We start from the raw sequence: 20,420 nt of genomic DNA, 5'->3' as shown, positions 1-20,420 counted from the left end.
GCACCTCAGTCCCTGACCTGTTTGCCACCCCACTCCCCAAAGGAAAAAGGGAAGGTTTTCCTTTGGAGTTTTGTGCTGTAAATCTTCTCCCATACCCTTCTCTTCCTCTCCTTCTTGTGCAGGTTCTGCCTGAGACTCAATCTTTCCACAAAGGAAGGGATTCCAAGGCAAACAGACAAAGCCAGGCAGCATCGGCAGCATGATTTGCAGCATGGGGGCTACAGAATGTAGGTTTAAATGCGCTCATACATCCTGGCTCTGATATTAAAGCACTTTTCAAGAGCCAGTCCCCAGCATGTGTCTGCCCTCACTGACTAATTCCACTTAGATGTTGCCTTGTTTCCTACTGTCCTGTCAGAAGAGGAAGGCTATTCCTATTTTGGCTCTAAGATCTTTGTGCATCCCCACCTCTTACCCTCCAACTAGTGAAAAATGAACTTATGCTAGAGCCTCATAATCTTATGAGAGGCTATGCTCATTCAGTTTTCCCCACCATCTCTCTCATGCCTGTGGTCAGTGATACAGACCACTCTCTTCACATTCTGTAACAATGGACATTTTGTTCTCTGTTCTGTTTGCTGGAGGGTGCACAGAGAGGTCTGTCCCCAACCTGGTGCTTTTGGAATCCATATTAGCCAACCTTCTGTCCTATTCTGAATCTTCAGGCTCTTGATGGCACCTCTTTTTGTCTGGTTAACCTAAGTTCTGTAGCTTCTTGCTTTCCCATGGCCTGGTGCTAAGCTTGGACCTTACTGTTACACCAACTGCCTTGTGAAGAATTCCATTATTGATTGTTTCAAACTATGAATGATTCCACGTGATAAAGTGTCTAGCTTATTTATCTAATGTACTCAAGTTTCTATTAAAAACAAGTTTCAACTAAAAAAACAAGGAAGCAAAGCATTGTCATCCTTAAGCCCTTATACAGCACTAATTTACTCCTATTTTTATGTGTTGTTGTAACAGGCTTAGTAATCTGGTTTCTAAACTCCCATAAGATTCAAAGCAGCATATCAAAAAGGGGGGAAGAGCTGCTATATTAACAGCTAGAGGAGAGAGCTGAAAGGTAAGGATAAAAGAAGAATGATCAGAAAGAGAAGTTAAAATGAGTATGGAGGCCATTTAGTTTAGGGGCAGCAGTCCTACAGACATCTATGTACTTCAGTGAAGTGGAGCTAGGTAATTTTTAAGGTAGTTCTAGGTCCTCTTAAAGGCCAGGGGGTATCAGAAAATGTTAAATTATATGTCTACTATATTATCAGATGCTGTACTGAATCCTCTACATAAGTTGATTTCATTTTCATAGCAGCTTGGGAGGTAGGTGGTGATATTCTCATTTTAGAAATTACTGAGGCCTAGAGACAGACAGTGATTGGAAGAGCTAAGCTTAGAACCCAGAAGAACCCAGCTCCAGACAACCAAATTTTTTTCTATTATCCTATATTGGCTCTTCCCTGTGACCTAAAACCCTGGTCTTTCTCAGCCTCTTGAGCCAGTGATTTCTTCCTGCTCCCCTTTTATTCACTCTCCTATATAAAACTTTATTTTTAAAGATATTCATTCATCCAGTGACTATTGAGTGTCAACCATGTGGCAGGCACAGTTTTAAAATATAGCAGTGAAGAAAATAGTTTTCTCTCTTATAGTTTACATTCTAGTGGAGGAAAATAAACAAATGAATGTGTACGAAGACAAAGCAGGGTAAGGGAATGGAGTGGGACTTCATGATGAAAAAAAGGCCTCTCTTGAGAAAAAGGCCTCTTGAGAAAATAAAATCTCTGCAGAAATATACAGGAACTGTAGTAGTGAGCTATGCTTAATATCTTGGGGAATAACATTCCAGGCATAGAGTACAGCAAGTTCAGAGACCCTAAAACAGGGAGCATGCTTACTGTGTTTGAGGAGCAAAAGGGAGCCAAGTGGCTAGAGGTGAAGTGACCAAGAGGGAGAGTGGAGTATGGAGAAGTCATAGGGGTAGACAGGGACCCAGATCATATAGGGCTTTATTCTGAGTGAAATAGGAAGCCATTGGAGTGTTTTGAGTAGGGGAAAGATATAGTCTGACATTCATTAAAAACCTGATTGCACCAGTTGAGACCTCCAGCACAATGTTGAATAGAATTGGTGAGAGCAGACACTCTTACCTTGTTCCCAATTTTAGGGGAGAAATTGTTTAGTCTTTCACTGTTAAGTGTAGTATTAGCTATAAAGTTTTTTGTTGATGCTATATATTAGCTATAGATGATGTTTATCAGGCCAAGTGAGCTTCCTTCCATTACTAATTTACTGAGAGGTTTTTTACCATGGATGGATGTTGGATTTTATAGATTGTGTGTTTTTTGTTCTTTATTCTACTAACATGGCACACTACATCAATTGATTTTTGGCCATCAAACTAACCTTGTATTCCAGAGTAAATCCCACTTGGTCAGAGTATATGATCCTTATTTATTTATTTATTTATTTATTTATTTATTCATTCATTCATTCATTCATTCATCCCCCCCCCCCCCCCCCCCCCATCCTCAGAGTGTATGATCCTATTTAGATGGTGTTGGATTTGGATTGCAGTGTTTTTTTTAAAGTTTATTTATTTTGAGAGAGAGCAAGTGGGGGAGGGATAGAGAGAGAGAGAGAGAGGGAGAATGGGACTACCAAGCAGGCTTCACGCTGTCAGCGTAGAGCCTCATGGGGGGCTGGAACTAATGAACTATGAGATCATGATCTGAGCCGAGATTGGATGCTTAACTGACTGAGCCACCCAGGTGCCCCTTACATTGCTATTTTGTTGAAGATTTTTGTGTCTATATTCATAAGGATTATTTACTTTTTGAATGTGTTACAGAATTTGCCAGGGAGGCCAATGTGGGCCTGGGCTTTTCTCTGTTGGAAGATTTTTAATTACTGATTTAATTTGTGTGTGTGTGTGTGTGTTGTTGTTGTTGTTGTTGTTGTTGTTGTTGTGGGCCGACTCAGACTTTCTGTTTCTGTTTGAGTCACTTTTGATAATTTGTGCCTTTCTTGGAATGTTTTCATTTCATCTAAATTGACTAGTTTCTTGGTTTAAAGTTGTTCATAGGATTCCTTTATAATTCTTTTAACGTCTGTAAGATCAGTCATGATAACCCTTTTTAAATTCCTGGTTTTGGCAATTTATATCTTCTCTTTTCTTGGTCAGTCTTGTTAAAGGTTTACCAATTTTGTTAATCTTTTCAAAGAAGCAACTTTGGTTACATTGTTTTTCTATTCCATTGATTTCTTCCTATAATCTTTATTACTTTCTGACTAGCTTTCTTAGGGGTAGTTTGCTTTTCTTTTTCTAGTTTCTTAAGACTTAAGTTATTTAAAATAACAAATTTTTAAGTTTATTTATTTTGAGAGAGCATGCTAGCGAGCACATGCAAGTGGATGAGGAGCAGAGAGAGAAGAGAGAGAGTCGCAAGCAGACTTTGCACTGTCAGTATGGAGCCTGATGCAGGGCTCGAACCCAGGAATTGTGAGATCGTGACCAGAGCTGAAAGAATCAGATGCTCAACCAACTGAGCCACCCAGGCACCCCTGACTTAGGTTATCTTTTAAAGGCACTTTGCAGTTCCTAAGAGTCATCTTCAGACTTGACTGATGTGTGGGCTGTCAGTGTGCTCCTGATGTAGTCTTTTCAGAAGTATCTGGAGCTTCACAGAGGGCCTAACTCAGAAACAGTGGAGTAGGCAAGTTGTCCACATTGTATGTGTTATCAACTGGGAGGGGGCAGGGCTAGACCCATAATGCTGGGCAGCCTTGATCCTGCCTATCTTAAGTCAGGATTTGAGTGAGGCCTGAGCCTCATGTAGAATATCGGGGTGATGCAACAGGAAGTCAGGTGATACATGGAAAGCCAGAGCTCCCCAGGCTTCTGAGGAGATTTTGCCTGATACAGAGCTGGAGGAGATAACTGCCCACTTCACAGATTTTAGAGGCTTCAAGATGGCTTTTGAGACCTTGCAGAATACCTCTGTTGCCTGATAATGATGAGATTCTAAGCAGAAATTTAATTCTATTAAAGAAATATGGCTTAAATGTAGATCTCTTAGGTAACATTGAGGCGTAAGAGCTCTGAGGAATACCTGGGCTTGTTGGTTACTTATTTGTGGCCTCTAGTTCCCACATCTGTGAACAAGGAATAACAGCTTCTACCTATCCAACTGTGTAAGGCACATTTCAAGTAAGTGCTGTATAAAACTGTTAAATACTGTACAAAAATGTAAGGGACTATTAATGTTAGTAATTATGGTGATAGGGACCAGGGACAGAGTCTGAGAAGGTCCAGGGGCAGTAGCAGTGCATTCTTATCCTTCAAGGTGTGGGATGAATGTCTGACCTAAGTGGGCTTTTGGCTTAGTAAGGCAGGAGGTTTCTTATCTGCCAGGGTAATCATCACATGGCTCCTAGAGAATTCTGTGGAGAACATCTGAGGGAGGCTACCAGGGCAGCTCATATAAGAAGCAGCTGTCCCTGTTTTTTTCCCCCACCCAGGAATTTTGCCCACATTTTATTACTTTGGTTCTAGAAACAGCTGGCTTTCTCAAGGGTTGCTGTCACAGGAAAGCAATAAGGTCCAGCTCACTTAGGGGGAAGGAATAGTATGTAAAAGGGCTCTGGGCTGTATTGGGCCCTGTGTCTCCCTCCTTCCTTCCCCAGTTTTCATTAAAACCAAAGAGGGTCTTTCTGTCCCACTGGAGCAGCAGGCCAGACAGAAGAGGGACTGATAGGTCCTTTAGGTCAGATCAGCTAGAGGGCAGTTCTAAGGATGTTGGCTGTGGCAGAGAGGCAGGGTCCTGAGCCTAAGCATAAGGCCAAGAGATCAAAAATCCAAGATGTGAAACTGGGAAACAATAGATGAGGAAACCGAGGTCTATCAGGAGCTGTGGTGCTAGACCCCTAAGATGAGTAGGACATAAGTTGAGGTGACTTAGGATTTAATGAGACAGATACAGAAAAATAATGAAACTATCCTACAAAAGCTTAAATTGCTTATTTTGAATTATCTGTCATTTTGTATTGTCTGAATTTCCACTCTTTTCCCACCCTCTTTGCCTCCCCCTGCCCTATTAGGATAATCTGTCAAGAGTTATTGCACTAAGTGCATAGGGCAAGAGACAAAAGTTACCTGCAGTATAACTGGTCTTTGGAAGTTTAATTACACCCTTCCTGTGTACCTCTGAGCTGTAGTTTCCTCATCTGCAAAATGGGAACAAAAATTGGGATGGTTATTGGGATGCTAATAGGAGATTATGAAGAAAAAAAAAATGCCTGGCCTGGATTGGTGTTCAGTCACTAGTGATTGAAATAAATGCTGATACCATGTGTTCAGTGTCAGATTATAATAGAAGGTGAATATTGCGACCCAGGCTCTTAACTCTGTTTTACTAACACAGCCTTGGAAAAGCATTTAGTATGTCTCAGCCTCAGTTTCTTCTGCTCTGAAAAGAAGGAATGAGATAGAAAGTTGACCTATAATTGCTGATGTCCCTTCTAGTTCTGTGCCTCTAAAGGCACATTGATCTGTGGTTCAAAGGCATCAAAGAGCCAAGAGGAAACAAAAAGTCAAGAGGGGGTCAAAGAAGCCTTCGAGTCAGTCCTGCTCGAGGCTGCAGCAAGGACAGTTACAATGAAAGCCATTATCTACAATGAGCAGATGTTGGAAGTGTCTGGGAGTCTGCTGCAAGGGCAGGGACCAGCATGTCACCCAGCATTTGGAAAAGAAATATCAAAGAGTGAATCAGAATGGCCCAGAAGGTTGGAGACAGTAGATGCCAAGTATGAGAGAGACCATGAGACATAGGACCCCAATTTGTGCTCCATTACCTCTTTCTGGGTGTTCCCAGTCAAGCGATTTCTCTTTCTGCAGCCTTCATACCCCTATCTTTAAAATGAGTTAGGTGATGTATTCTCAAAGGGCCTCTTTAGGGCTTTCTAAAATTTCACTGTTCACTTTCTTTTGGCTCTCCTTGGTGTTGAGGATTTATTTCATTTATATGCGAAGGCTTAACAAGTCACGCTTTGTCTAGCCCTAGAGTATTTAGAATGCTTTTGAAACCACAATTTCAGGCCACTAAGAATCATAAATTTTCAAGCTGAGGAATGCTTTGGTCCACCTGGTCCAACCCCTCATTTAACATTGGGAGATAATGCAGCAGAGTAGAAGACTATAGGCTTTGACAGCAGACTTTGAATTCAAATTCCTTCCAGTACTTGCTTGATCTTTTGGAGCTATAGTGTCATCATCTGAAAATGATGAGATAGAGTGATAATAGAGTAGGAGGCACATAGAGAATTACCATTATTTGGAGGAGGAAAGAAAAAATTGAGGAGAGAGAGATTAAGTCACCTGCTCAGGGTTGAACTCAGACCAGAACCTAGGTCTCTTGTGTCTCCATCTAGTTTTCTCCTCTCTGGAGCCAAGGTCAGTTGTAGTAGCAGAGATGAGATGTGTGTGTAGTAGCAGAGATTAGAAATGAAAGCATGTCAGCTTTCTTAACATATTCGCCAACAGCCTTCTCAATTCCCCTGTGGCATGTGTCAATAACAGCCCGCACTTGTTTTAGAAACAAGCGCTCTATAACCACTTCTCTTTGATTTGCTTTGGCTGGTACAGGAGCCAGATGCTCTTAGAATAGCACATCAGACTCTCCAAATCAGCCCATTCCCATTCTGAGCAACTTTGATCAGCAGCTCTGATCTGCTGCTGGCTGGGGTGTTTGTCCCCAAGTCCTCCCTACCTGGCATGTGAATCACATTCAGTTGTTTTTTGCTATTTGCCCTTTCCTTCTTGATGGAAGTAACACTTATTGAGGTGTCTACTATGTGCCAGATATTGTGATAGGTACTTTAAATTGATTATCTCCTTTAGTCTTTGCAATTCATTAAGTTATTAATAGTTCTATAGGGAAAAGCTGAGGCTCAGGGAAGTAAATGAATTTGCTTGAGGTCATATATCTAGTCTGTGAAAGAGCTGGGGTTTGAACTCTGGTCCTCCTAACCTCACAGATCCCATAGCAAGCTCTTCCTTGAGTACCATACTGCCTCTCTGGTCTCCCGGGAGGTAGAGTATTCAGAAGTGCCCAGGAAGGGGCATTTAGTGGCTTTAGTATAATGGGAATATTCTCCATGCCTTCAGTGCCATTTTCCCATGAGTTTTTTTCTCTGCCTGCCTCAAACCAACTTCTTTAGGACCCAGGTGTGTGGCCCAAAGATCCAAGCAGGAGGCTGGGTTTCCATCTTCAACATGCAACACTGAACCCCTTGTAAAGAGTGTGCTTGTCATTTTCAGAGTTGAATGAGGGAACTATTTCAAGCAGTAAACCCCTACTTACAACAGCAGCTCTGAAATGCAGGGAAAGAAGAAAGAGGGTCTATATATCTCAAGTTTGATAAGCTTCCTTCGGGGACCTGGCAGGAGAAGAGACCTACATTTAAGAGATTAGGAATGAGATTGTTCTAATAGGTCCTCAAATCTGTACTCGGTTTTCAGTTACAAAGCACTTTACTTGAAGAGATCTTACTGTGAGGAAACTGAAGGCACTTGCCTTTATGTGGCAGAGCCAGTAGCTAGTCTTGGTGAGAACAATGAATCTAAGCCCTTCCTGAAAGGGTTCTGTCCCTGGCGTTGGGCACCACCCAGTCTTCAGCTGCAAAATGGGCAGACTTAGTTTCTGCCCTTTTCTGAGTCCTTCTCTATTTGTCCCCTTCCTCACCCATTCTTACTCAGTTACTAGGGCTTCTTAATGAGACACCCTTCTAGTGATGCATTTTTAGGAATAGGGTAAACGATATTTTTGGCTCTGCATTTTCCCCATGATCGTTTTCTAAAATGATGGAATTTTAGGATGTCAGAGTGGGAAGATGACCGTAACTAACAGTCATCAGGTTTACAGAGGAACCCTTTTAATTATGAAATTGAGGCCCAGCAAGGGGCAATAAGTTATATGCCCAAGGTTGTGCAGTGAATTAGTGGCAAGTCTTCTGACTCTCAGCCTGGTGCCCTTTCTACTACACTGAGCTTTATGTCAGTTCCTAAGTGACCACCTGGTCAACTTCACTAACTTACCTGTGCCTGGATGTCAGGCTTTTTTGTGTCTCCTTGGGTCTGTTTCCTGTGAGATAGGCCTATGGGTGTTTGTACTCTGTCAGGGCATAATTCTCCTGCATATGGTGAGCATGTGTCAAGTTTTGTTTAACTCATTAGTGTGGAAACCAGAAGAAAGAGAATAGCTGAGAAACTGGATTTCATGTTGTTAGTAGAAAAAAGGATTGCTGAAATTAGATTGCTTAGATTTCAAAATTGATTAATCTCCTAATGAAAATATAAACTTTGGCATTATCCTCTGCTTAGAATTGAGCCTTCTCTGTTTTCTACACATTACCCTTTAACTTCGCAGTTTTGAAACATTTGGGTTCTAACCATTTGTGAACAGTAAGTCAAACAAAATTCCATTCTCCAAAAGTATCAGAGGAGCATCAGATGACTCTCAGATGCATATTAAAAAATGTTCTAATCTGACTTTAAAAGGTCACACAACTGTTTCTATGCCTTATTTCCAAATTTTGGATAATTTTCCTTAACATATCATCACTGAAAATGATTAGAACCTCTTGTATTAAAGCTAGCTAGAGCTGTTCCAACCCAGGAGGGCACCTTTCTGTTCAGGGCACAGACCTTACTTCTTTGCTGAAGCTTCTGCTGATAGCAGCCATCAGCAAAATCTTGAAGTCTCTCCTACAGCCCTACCCACTGGCGTGGAGCTTGGCCTTTACTGATCCTAGATTTGCTCCCCCGCCCCCATGTCAAGGAAGCTTTCTCCTTGCTCCTGGTTTCCCTCAGGGCCATCTTGGATGCCAAGAGCTTATATACTTCCATCTGGAGGAAGTTGGTTTTGAGCACAGAGTTCTACTTGGGTGAAGTAAGTAACTGCTTTCATTATGTGGTTTTGTCTCTGAACATGTTTTACCCATCTTCTCATCCTCATTGCTACCACCCAAGGTCAGATCTTAATCCTCTCTCACTGGGACTATTTTCATTGTCAATCAACCCCTCTCCCTACCTCCAGTCTTTGTCCCTGAAGTATAACCTCCTTTCTCTTGCCATAGGTTTTAAAACACATTCCTTATTTACTACTTCCTGCTCATAAAACGTCTAGTAGAATAAGTCCAGTCTCCTTAGGATGACATTCAAGGCTCTGCAAAGACTATTTCTTCCCTTTCTTTCTAGCCTCTTCTCCATCTCCCTCTTCCTCAGGCTCTTTGTTCCAAAGGAGTTCATACTAGCAGGTAGAAATATTAGAGAAACCAACTTTTGGACACTAGAAGGGAAGAACTACCTGATTGAGTCTATGAGAGAAGGTTAGGAAATGTTCTTAGTTGTGGAACCACACTAACACTCAATTTGATAAACATTTGTGGCAGGCATAGGGATATAGGTCCTTAGGGATATGGAGAAGGCAAATGCATGGTCAAGGCCTTTGGAGCCCATAGTTGATTTAAGAGGACAGGCAGGTAAAGTAAGTAGACTACAGTGATGATCACTATAATGGAAGCATATAGTTGTGAAGATCTTACTGTGCAGTGCTTTGGGAACGTGGAGGAGAAGGGGATACTAACTGCCTGAGAGATGAAGGGAAGGTTCACGAAGATGGTATTTGAGTTGGACTTCAAAGATGAGATAGATATTTGACATTTGTGAAAGAAGTATTTGGTAATTGTGAAGCTTCCAAGTGATGAGACCAGTGAGGATAAAGACACAGAATTTAGGCGTATGTCTCAGAGAAGGGTAACTAGTCCAGTGTAACCAGAGTATAGGATTTGAGGAATGGAGTGTGGTTAGGGTTAAAGTTAACAGTAAGTTGGGGCTAAACTGGGTAAGGTATAATATTCTAGGCTAAGGAAATACTATGTGAGTATTGTGTTTCTTATATAGCATGTAATTTACCATCTTTGAATTAAGTGATACATATTTATTCGTGTGTGTGTGTGTGTGTGTGTGTGTGTGTGTGTGTGTAGCTATGTGTTACGGTGTATATGTTACATTTGGAAATAATTTGTGAAGAGCCACTGAAGCAAAGTGAATGTTAAAAAATGGAGCCAAGAGGACAGGTTAGACCTAAGCTTACTTGAGCTTGAACTTCTGAGATGTTCTCCATTTCCATAAGTCCGTAAGTTAATCATAGCATGCTAGAATTAGAGTGGACTTCTCAGGACCAGTGGTCGGTCAGTCGGTCTGTCTGTCCGTCCATCTGTCCGACCATCCATCCATCCAGTCATGTATTCAGCAAATGCCTGATGATACTCTTGGAGCTGTGATATGGTAGTGAATAAAACAGACTACCTTCATGAAACTTGTAGTGGGGGAGACAGAAAATGAGTAAATCATTAGTTATTCTATCATTTTGTATATGAAGAAAGATAAGCAGGAGTGAAGGGTAAGCCCTTTCTAACATTTTCAGCTGATAGAAGAGCAAGTGAAAAGTCCCCAAGGCAGGAACACGTTTGTAGAAAAACCAGAAGGCAGACAGTGTGGCTGGAGCAGCAGCCTGAGGGGGCAAAAAGCAGGAGATGAGGTTGGTGAGGGCCAGAACATACAGGGCCCTGAGGTCCAATTGGCCAGTGAGAAAATGAGGCTGACCAATAAAGAGCCAGGGCCATACAGCAAGTTAGCAGCAAGGCCAGGATTGGTATCATCCTGGTTCAGCTTCCCTTCCTTTGCCTCCCTGCTGTCTTTTGGCTTTGACCCAAGATTAACTTGAATCTCATTTAATCCCTTCCTTCTCCTCTCCCTCACTCAGCTCTTTCCCTCTTCCTGTTCCCTGGGCTCCTGTCACACCATTGTAGTATTTCATTTCTGGCTACTTTTCTTTATCACAGCATTAGCATTTCCCAGACCCACTTTTGCACACGTGATCTGATAATAACAGTGATTCCTGGAAGGTCAAAGCTAGAGAGGTTCTTGGACATCCTTTTGTTTCAACCCCCTGATATTAGAAATCCAGAAGAGGACAAGTGATTTGCCCAAGGCCACCTATCTAATTAGTGGCAGAACTTGATTTCCTTTGCCACCTAGTCTCTGTTTATCTAAAGCTTTTTCCTGTTTATCTAAAGCTAACACTTAGGGGTTTTTCTGTATGCCAGGCACTGTGCTAAGTGCTTTTTTTTTTTTTTTTTTAATTTTTTTTTTTTTCCAACGTTTATTTATTTTTGGGACAGAGAGAGACAGAGCATGAATGGGGGAGGGGCAGAGAGAGAGGGAGACACAGAATCGGAAACAGGCTCCAGGCTCCGAGCCATCAGCCCAGAGCCCGACGCGGGGCTCGAACTCACGGACCGCGAGATCGTGACCTGGCTGAAGTCGGACGCCTAACCGACTGCGCCACCTAGGCGCCCCAAGTGCTTTTAAAAAATAATTACAGCATGTGAATCTATAGTTCTCTCAAAGTTAAAAAATTTTCAAAACATTCATCTTTTTTTTTCTATTTCTATTTATTTTTTGTATATAAATAGATGTCAGGTTAGGATTTGGTGCATACCTATGTTCTAGGGTTTCTGTTTTCTAGCTGTGTAAACTTGGACAAGACTCTTGACCTCACTCTTAAATGTTTTTCCCACCAGAGCCCTAAAATTTCATCCCCTAACAATTTGGAAACCTGATATGCTTACCTGCTCACCTTGGGAAATGTGCCTCCATTGATGACTGAGCAGCAGTAACAGGCTGGCCCTGTGTGATTTGAAGAGGAAAGGATGTGGAGGCAGAGAACTGGGTGCCTGGGAGCCACTAGATCAGGAATTGGCAACTCCTCTCAAATCAAATAAATCAAAACATATCTAGGGTAGGAGCCTCGGGGTAGTGTTGATGGTGACTCTGCTTGGATTGTGTTCTGAGGATGAGGGGATTGCCAACTCTATTGAATGAGAGGAGCAGCAATGCATAGCGACCCTTGTTTGTGCAAGGGCAAAAGACAGCGTGTTGGTGGCAAGTGTCCCAACATGGCTGTGGCTGCCCATAGGCCATTTCTGCTATTCATGACATCAGCCATTGACCTTGTGTCAGCCCCTGGAGAGGGCTGCTGTGGTCTGATACAAAGAGCCCAGTCTCTGTAGTCACACAGATTGAGTTCAGACCGCTGTCTACCAGTTACTAATTGTGTTTTTTAGTCTAATTCTTACTTTACCTCTCAGAGCCTCCTGTCTTCCCTGTCTGTAAAACAGTGTTGTTGATAACGTTTTGGGATTTGTTGTGAGGATTCAGAATACCTTAGGTAAGTAAGTGTCTCACAATACCTGATACTTAGTTGAGTGAATGGCAAGTTGCTCTGTTGTGATTAGCTCTGTGAAGACTGGTATCTTTAGAAGGTGGCATTAAAGTCAGGTCTGCTCTGATTCTCTGACACTCTCCTCCCCACATGCCCTGGATCCCTCCATTCTTTCCTCGAGTTCCAGCCCCAGAAATGTTGGGCAAGTGGGAGCCTCTCAGGCTAGTCTGTCGCTCCAGGTGGTATATCTGAGTAAGCACGATTGTTACATAGCAGACATAGAAGGCCCGGCAGGTAGCTCAGGCAGCAGTTGATGAGCAAAAGGCTTCTCTCTGTTCCCAATAAATTGGTCCTTGGGGATCCTAGCTTTGAAATTCTAATTGACACAGGAAGGAAAAGATTCATTAGGCTCTGGACTCATTAAAATGCTCTGCTGCTCACCTACAATTTATTCTTGGCACTTCATCAGGAGGAATTAAGTAAACCAATGGGTTGGAAGCTGCTGACAGAAGAGTCTGCTTGTGGAGTAGGGATGTTGAGCTTCCCATATTATGGAGCACACAGTTGGCCTCTGAAGAGCCTCACCCCTAGGACTTAGCACGAGTCTAAGACTCGTATACTGTTAGTGCCGAAAGGACCTTCTGAAATCATTAATAGACAGTAGCTCATTTATGGGTCATTCAGAGAAGGGCTAGGGTTTGCCCAAGATCACCAAGCACTGTAGTCGTGGAGCTAGAATTAGAGTCCATCAAGCCTCTTGACTTCCAGGCCAGGAACCTTTCTCCTGCATCACTTTTGGATTTCTAGATCCAGTATTTCATTCATTCAACCTTGAGCTGACACTTTTGACATGGGAGCAGTCATGGGAGGAGAGGGGACACCTAACCCAGTATTAGATTAGAAAGTCTCCAAATCTGAGGGGTGAATAGGAATTAACTAGGCAAAGAAGCAGATGAGAAGTGTTTAAAGTTGGCAGACAAGCACATACAAAGGCCCAAAGACTTTCCAGGAATGGGAAGTTGAATCTTGCTTGAGTGGGGGAATTGAGGAAGAGAAAAGTTAAGATGTCATATCTATGAGGTTTAGGCCCCTTCCTCTTTGGCAAGAATCCTAGACCCGGGATTAGTCCTGGGTTCTAGGTGTGTTTCTGCTACCAATGTTAGTTATTCAGGTAACATTTCTTTAGGTGTGCCATGCTGGGCATGGAGGTACAAAAATGCATAAGATGTTATGTAGTCCCCTTCCTCAGCGATACGTCAGTTTAATGAGGCAAACAAACTAATAAACAACTCCTATAATAGAGCAAAGGAAAAATTACCTCTGCTGGAGGAAGTCACAGTAGAGCTGTATACCGTCAGTACCGTCAGTATTTTCTCTGGGCTTTGATTATCTCACCTGTCACGTGGTGACAAGTACTGTTCTATGTTAGCTCATGAGCTGATGGGAAGACAGCTTTGTAATAACTGGTATTTATGTGGTGTTTTGTGGGTTACAAAACATTTTTCCATCATTAATTAATCTTAGTTATAATCTTATCACTTAGGAAACTTCCCCCTAGTTACAGATGAGGAAACTGAAACAGAAAGACTGAGCCTTGTTCATGGTTTCACAGCTTTTGTTTAACAAAAGCTAGAGTTATAAATACAGTGGATCCAAACAGACTTTTGAAAGTAGAAAGATGACAACCTTTCTGTCCCTTGCTTGTGTGGCCCATTTCCTTCTCCCATCACTAGAAATACAAAGAACATCTCCAGTGTGAGAAAGGCAGATCTAAGTTGGCTGGGGAGGAAGAAAGGGAGCTTATTTCAGTCTTTTGTAGATTGGGCTCTGAATTTTTAAAAAACAAATTTTTTTAATGTTCATTATTTTTGAGAGGGGTGGGGAGGGTCAGAAAGAGAGGGAGACACAAAATCTGAAGCAGGCTCCAGAGTCTGTGCTGACAGAACCCTGACGCGGGGCTCAAACCCACAGACCCCCCAAGATTATGACCTGAGCCGAAGTCGGACGCTAACCAATTGAGCCAACAGGCGCCCCTGGGCTCTGAATTTTTAAGACTGTATGTCCCAGTGTTCCTTCACTTACGGCCGTTCCATCTCATGCCATGTACAGAGTGTTGTCTCAACCATTGTCTAATTAGGTACACATATCACCTTATGGGGGTAGACAGAGCCTGCTGTGCAGATGGGTAAACTGAGGTTCATAGAAGTTAAGTAATTTGCCCAGAGTTCACTGAATTATTTATGCAGACCAAGGACTGGAATCCAGGGCTCCTGACACCAAACAGGTACTCTTAAAAAAAAAAAAAAAATTTTTTTTTTAATGTTTATTTATTTTTGAGAGAGAGAGAGAGAGAGAGAGAAGGAGGGAGGGAGGGAGACAGAGCTCGAGAGGGGAAGGGCCAGAGAGAGAGGGAGACACAGAATCTGAATAGGCTCCAGGCTCCGAGCTGTCAGCACAGAGCCTGATGCGGGGCTGGAACTCACAAACTGCAAAATCATGACCTGAGCCGAAGTCAGACTCTTAACCGACTGAGCCACCAGGTGCCCCTAAACAGGTACTCTTAAAATTATAGAATGTAGGCTCCTTTGAATTTGTTCAGTTCACACAATTCTTGAATATACCCCATGAGCCAGAGACTTTGCTATACAAGAGAGTCTCTGGTTAGGCTCAGGCCATCTTGGTGCAGCGCTTTCCTTAAGAGCAGGGACTTTTTGTTATTTACTTCTCTGTCCCAAGCCAGGGCCTGGTTTCAAGAATGCTTTGCTGTTGTTTTTGGCCTTAGTCTGCCAGAAGCTGGAGGGAGCAGATGACCATAGCAGTGTGGATCATGAGGGTGTGTGTGATCCCAGGCAGGGACAGAGGATGAGTTGAGAGCCCCACACATATACTCCTGTTCCTGTGCATAGGCCCCTGCCAAGGTATTGTTCCATCCCAGAACAAAGTGAAGCTGGCCAACAAAGTGAAGCTCCCATCTCCTGTCACCTGGCCTCCATACACACATGTACTTGTTGGTCTCCTGGATGTATTTCATACAGATGCTTCTAGGTCCTGCTGTCCCAAAAGACCCTTTGGACCTATTTCCCAGGGATATCCCAAAATGAAGTTAAGGAGCCTCATCCCACAGCCATTCTGACATCTCCTCTAGTTATAGGACTCCAGCAGGCTACCACCCACTCTGCTGTTTTTACTCCTAACTCCTTAAGCAGATTGGCTGCTTAGTGTGACTTTGACAAAGAGACTAAATAGTAATCAGTACTGAGAAGCTAACATGTTTCCTATTTATCCAAAATCTTAACCAGAAAGTTTTAAGGATTTTCTGGGGTGGGAAGTAACTGGGATAAGGAAGTTGACTTGCATGATGGGAAGCCTGTAATAACCTCAGGTACCTTATAAATCATGGAAGAAAATATCAACATTCATTCACAATGTTTCAGATGCCCCTCATATTCGTATCTTTATACATCACAGAGCTCTTTCATGTACATCACTGCCTTTGAGTCTTAGAGAAACTCTGCGAGGGAAGCAGTGCAAGGATTACCATTCCCACTTGACAGTTGAGACCAGGGAAGGTTAGTGACTATCTGATTGTCATGGTGGCAGAGCCCTAAACAAAATCACAACCTGAGAGACAAGTAGTCCTGGGTTTGAAGTCTGGTGGTCACCATTTGCTGATTGCATAACTGGGCAAGTTACCTAGCCCCTCCAAGCCTCAGTTTCCTTCTCTGTAACAGGAGGATAATAATATTTACTTCTCATGGCTGTCTAAGGATTAAATGGTATAATGAATAAAAAAAATGTCAACATGGTGTAGAACAAGTATAAGAAGCTCAGTACCTGCAGGTTTTCCATCTCAGGTGTTTTAAATTCTTGTATTCTCAGTCTTTGAAAATTAGTACTCTCATTACAGTAAAATGAGCTACATGTAATAAATTTCTGTTAACCAGAGTATCATTTAAGTGCCTCATTGGGTTAAGAGAACTGAATTAGTGGGAAGCAAGGTTGCTGGGGTATTCTTGCTAAGTACTTTTTTTTTTTAAACTTTTTTTTTTTTTTTAACATTTATTTATTTTTGAGAAACAGAGTGAGACAAAGCGTGAGCGGGGGAGGGGCAGAGAGAGAAGGCGGGACAGAATCTGAAGCAGGCTCCAGGCTCTGAGCAAGCGGTCAGCACAGAGCCTGATGCGGGGCTCGAACTCACAAACTGTGAGATCATGACCTGAGCCGAAGTTGGACACTCAACCGACTGAGCCACCCAGGCACCCCCCGGCTGAGTACTTCTGATACAAACCACAGTGGGCTAGACCTGATAGGGACTCCAGAGGTGTGTGCTAGTGTGTCTTCCTCAGAAAAGATGTTAATAAACTGGGAAAAGTCAGACTGTGTAATGTGAAGCACATTTCTTTCCTGCTGACTTCTCAGAGCCATAGTATTCACGTGACTCTGGGTGGAGTGATGTGTTGTGGGGAGATGGAATATGCCAAGTTTCCTATTTGTATTTGACCTTGGAGCCCCTTTTGTGAGGAACTCTCATTAACATCTTGAGGAACACTGGTCATCCATGGAAGAGTTCATGCAACACTGAGCTGATCCAGTTCCTCTGTTTTCTGACTAAGGTAATAGAGGTCTATAACCGAAGTTTACAGAGCCAGTCCGTAGTGGAATCAAGTTTGAAGATCAGGGTGCCTGACTTCCATTTGGGCCACACTACTATTTGCACTCCACCATTCTTCTTCTAGCCAACAAATCATGAAATTACAGAGGATTCTGCAACCCACTAATCAGAGTATTGTTAGAGCATAAAGCTTTCAGTTTGATGTGTTTATCCCAGTAAACAGAAAGATTATGAAACAACAGGCTTAATGGCCACCAAATGTTCCCAAGCAGTGGAGGGACTCGGGGTTGGGTGATTAGCTCAATGTTTGGAAAGGTTCCTCTAACCCAAAAAGTTTTAAGTCTGTTCTTGGTTTAAGAAGTTTCCTTTTGTATCCAGGGGCTCATCCAAGGGGCTCACAGTGCAGTTCTCCATGGTGAACACTCTGACATCAGTAACTATGGGGAAGATCCTAAGAGGGGTTAGGAGAGAATGTGTCAAATTTCTGTTCCTCCATTGCCATCTCCACCACAGAATTCAGTGGATAGAAATATGCTGTTGGTGGGGCGCCGGGGTGGCTCAGTTGGTTAAGGGTCTGTCTGACTTTTGATCTCAGCTCAGGTCATGATCTCAGGCCCCTCATTGGTCTCTGTGCTGGATGTGAAACCTACTTTAAAAAAAAATGTGCTGCTGGGTTTCTATCTAGACCCTGGTAGAAGGAGTTGTTCTTGACATTTAATAGGGGCTATCTTTGCATTTTGCTAAGTCTTCTGGTTCAGATCTAGTAAATATATCACCTTTGCATTTGCAGAGTTGTACAGTAGATTTGTTCAGACCACATCTGGTACTCAGAACAGTCCAGTGACAGAGGTTATCTTCCATGTGTATATGAGGACACTAAGGCTCAGAGAAGGGACAGTGACTTGTCCAAGGTCTGGATAGCAAATTAGTGATACATTCATGGTCGTATTATAGGTCCCTAGTGTAAGCCTGACCTATAGTAGATCCTCAAGAAATACTTCTTAGATGAAAAATTTGTACATTCTCAGGAATAATCTTCACGACTTCAAACTCTTTGATCAGTGTTCTTTTTTTTTTTTTTTTTTAATTTTTTTTTTTTCAACGTTTATTTATTTTTGGGACAGAGAGAGACAGAGCATGAACGGGGGAGGGGCAGAGAGAGAGGGAGACACAGAATCGGAAACAGGCTCCAGGCTCTGAGCCATCAGCCCAGAGCCTGACGCGGGGCTCGAACTCACGGACCGCGAGATCGTGACCTGGCCGAAGTCGGACGCTTAACCGACTGCGCCACCCAGGCGCCCCATGATCAGTGTTCTTTTAACAAGCCAACATGGTGGGGGCCCAGTGGTTGGGTGTACTCAGGGTCACCAGATACTTCAGGGTCTCCCTCGCTATGTTGATTGCTGACCAGGGTGGAGAGTTCTAGCCTTTGCTTGGTAAGGACCTCGTACATCTTTCCCCACAGAAAGTCCAGATTTAGCAGTCTCTGGGCTGTAGTTTTAGCCTTTTTCTCTATTAAAAAAAATAATAATAATAATTTCTATACCCAACATGGAGCTCGAACTCAAGACCCCAGGATTGGATGCTGTACTGACCCCAGTTGGATGCTGTACTGACTGAGCCAGCCAGGCACCCCTCAGTCTCTCTTTTGAGCCTCCGCTCCCTTTGTCTACTGAACAAAGACACCAGTGGTCCCCAGCTTGTTGCTCTGTCGCTCCTTTGTTTTCTCTCCCATCACTGTCTTGCCTATTCTTTTGCCATAATGATGGGTGAGGAACTTGGGCTCATCTCATGAACACTGACTGTACAGTTTACTTTTGAGGAGTTGCCATGTCAGGAATCCTGGGTAACCATTTACTGAAGCAGCACCCATCTAGGATTCTTTCACCTGTTCATTAGCAGAAATTCACTGAACATCTACTGATTGCCAGGGCAGTCTGGGAGCCTGGGATTGCAAAGATTAATAAAGAGTCTCTGCCTTCAAGGAATTCAGAGTAAACTGGAGAGAGACAGGTGTATGAATACAAAAGTGCAGCAAATGTTGCTGCAGCAGAGGTCTGTAGAGGATATTGGGTTCCAGAGGAGTGAGTGACTGCATCTGTCTGGGGGATGAGAAACAGGAGGCTTTTCTGAAGAGTTTTCATCAGGGGCATCACATCAGTGGATGTATGCTCAAGAGAACTCCTTCTTGCCCTAGCCTCCATCACCAAATCAAATAGGCTCTGGTTCTGCTTTACTGATGAAGTAAATCTCTCTCTTAATCTTACTCAATGATAAGAGTGTGGTATTTGGAACAGGGGGGCCAATACTAATAGTTTTTTCATTTAGAAAATTCCTGAATGCTTAACTTGATGGTACATTATCTCATTGAATTCTCCCATCAACCTAATGGGGAGGATACTGCAATGTTATTCAACCATTTTACAAATGAGAAAACTAATTCCCAGAGAGGTTAAGTCATTTACCCAGGATCATATAGCTGATATATGGCAGAGCTGGGATTTGAACCCAGGTTGTCTGATGCCAGAGTCATTCTCCTAAAAGGGCCTCAGAAAGGGCTATCATGATCTTGATACAATTCTTACCTCAAAGACTTGTAAGAATGAGAAAATACTTAGCAACTCATCTATCACATAATAAGCAATTAATAAATCCTAATAATCATTTATTACATTATAAAACACTTCCCTAAAGGTTGGGTGGATTAGGCCCCTGCAAAGATGCCTCCTTTCCGTCTCACTCAAGTCTCTTCTGGCTGTGTTATCTGTACAGCCTGCTTTAAGAGGAATGGATGGTGGAGGTGGCAGGGGCAGTGGTATGTGGAGTTCAGTTCAGCAGGTACGTCTGAGCTCCTACTCTTGGCCAGGGCCTATCCTGAAAGGCAGAGGGGATGCTGAAAGTGCGGTCCCTGCCATCAGGAATTCACAAGTCAGTGTAGGAAAGGACATGACACAGAAACAGATTATTTTAATACAGTCTCCTCAGGTGGATGTTAGGCAGCACATCAGACCCCACTGCCCATGGCTCATACCACAACCAGCAGGGTAGGAATCACTTACTATTATATTAATTGATTAAATAATCATCCTATTAATATCCTTGTAATCAATTAAAGCCACTTTTGTTAATGTAGAAAGTAGGTGATACCATAAAGAAGGTCAGCAGCTACTTAAAGGAGACTTTTAACATGCTCAATTGGAAAAACCCATTTTATTTTTATGAGGGGGGTGGTGGTGGTGTTCCAAAACTGCCAGTAGAGCTGAGGGAGTCCTTGGCTTGAGGAGTGTACTATGGGGAAGGATTTATGTCCTTCAGATTTCCCCCTGGTCACCCAATGTGCTCCTTAGTTATCACTTACTTTATAGCTTCTTGTACCCAAGCATATTTTTTTTTTATTTGTCAGAATGAGCAAAAAGGAGGGAGGTAGCTTTCTGAGGCAGGACATCTGCCAAGAGAGGCAATGACTGAGCATCTGCTGGGATTGGCAGGGGCTGTGCCAGGGAAGCAAAGGCATTGTGAGTTGTGTG

The 20,420-nt window shown here is 42.9% G+C and overlaps 1 protein-coding gene across 9 annotated transcripts in view; it reads left to right on the top strand.

Annotated features, from left to right (window-relative positions):
* RALY (RALY heterogeneous nuclear ribonucleoprotein) overlaps positions 1–20,420 on the top strand; it is a 94,894-nt gene that overhangs the window by 39,657 nt on the left and 34,817 nt on the right. The window contains exon 3 of one of the 9 annotated variants that reach the window (XM_045444847.1): positions 967–1,066. The exons of the other annotated variants lie outside the window; for them this stretch is intronic. The gene's annotated coding sequence lies outside the window, so the exon portion shown is untranslated. The remainder of the gene's footprint in view (positions 1–966; positions 1,067–20,420) is intronic. 9 annotated transcript variants of the gene reach the window in all.

Source organism: Leopardus geoffroyi, chromosome A3 (genome assembly GCF_018350155.1).
Source record: "Leopardus geoffroyi isolate Oge1 chromosome A3, O.geoffroyi_Oge1_pat1.0, whole genome shotgun sequence".
Lineage (NCBI taxonomy): Eukaryota > Metazoa > Chordata > Mammalia > Carnivora > Felidae > Leopardus > Leopardus geoffroyi.
Note: the sequence above shows the minus strand (reverse complement) of the source record. Positions and strands in the feature narration are given on the sequence as shown.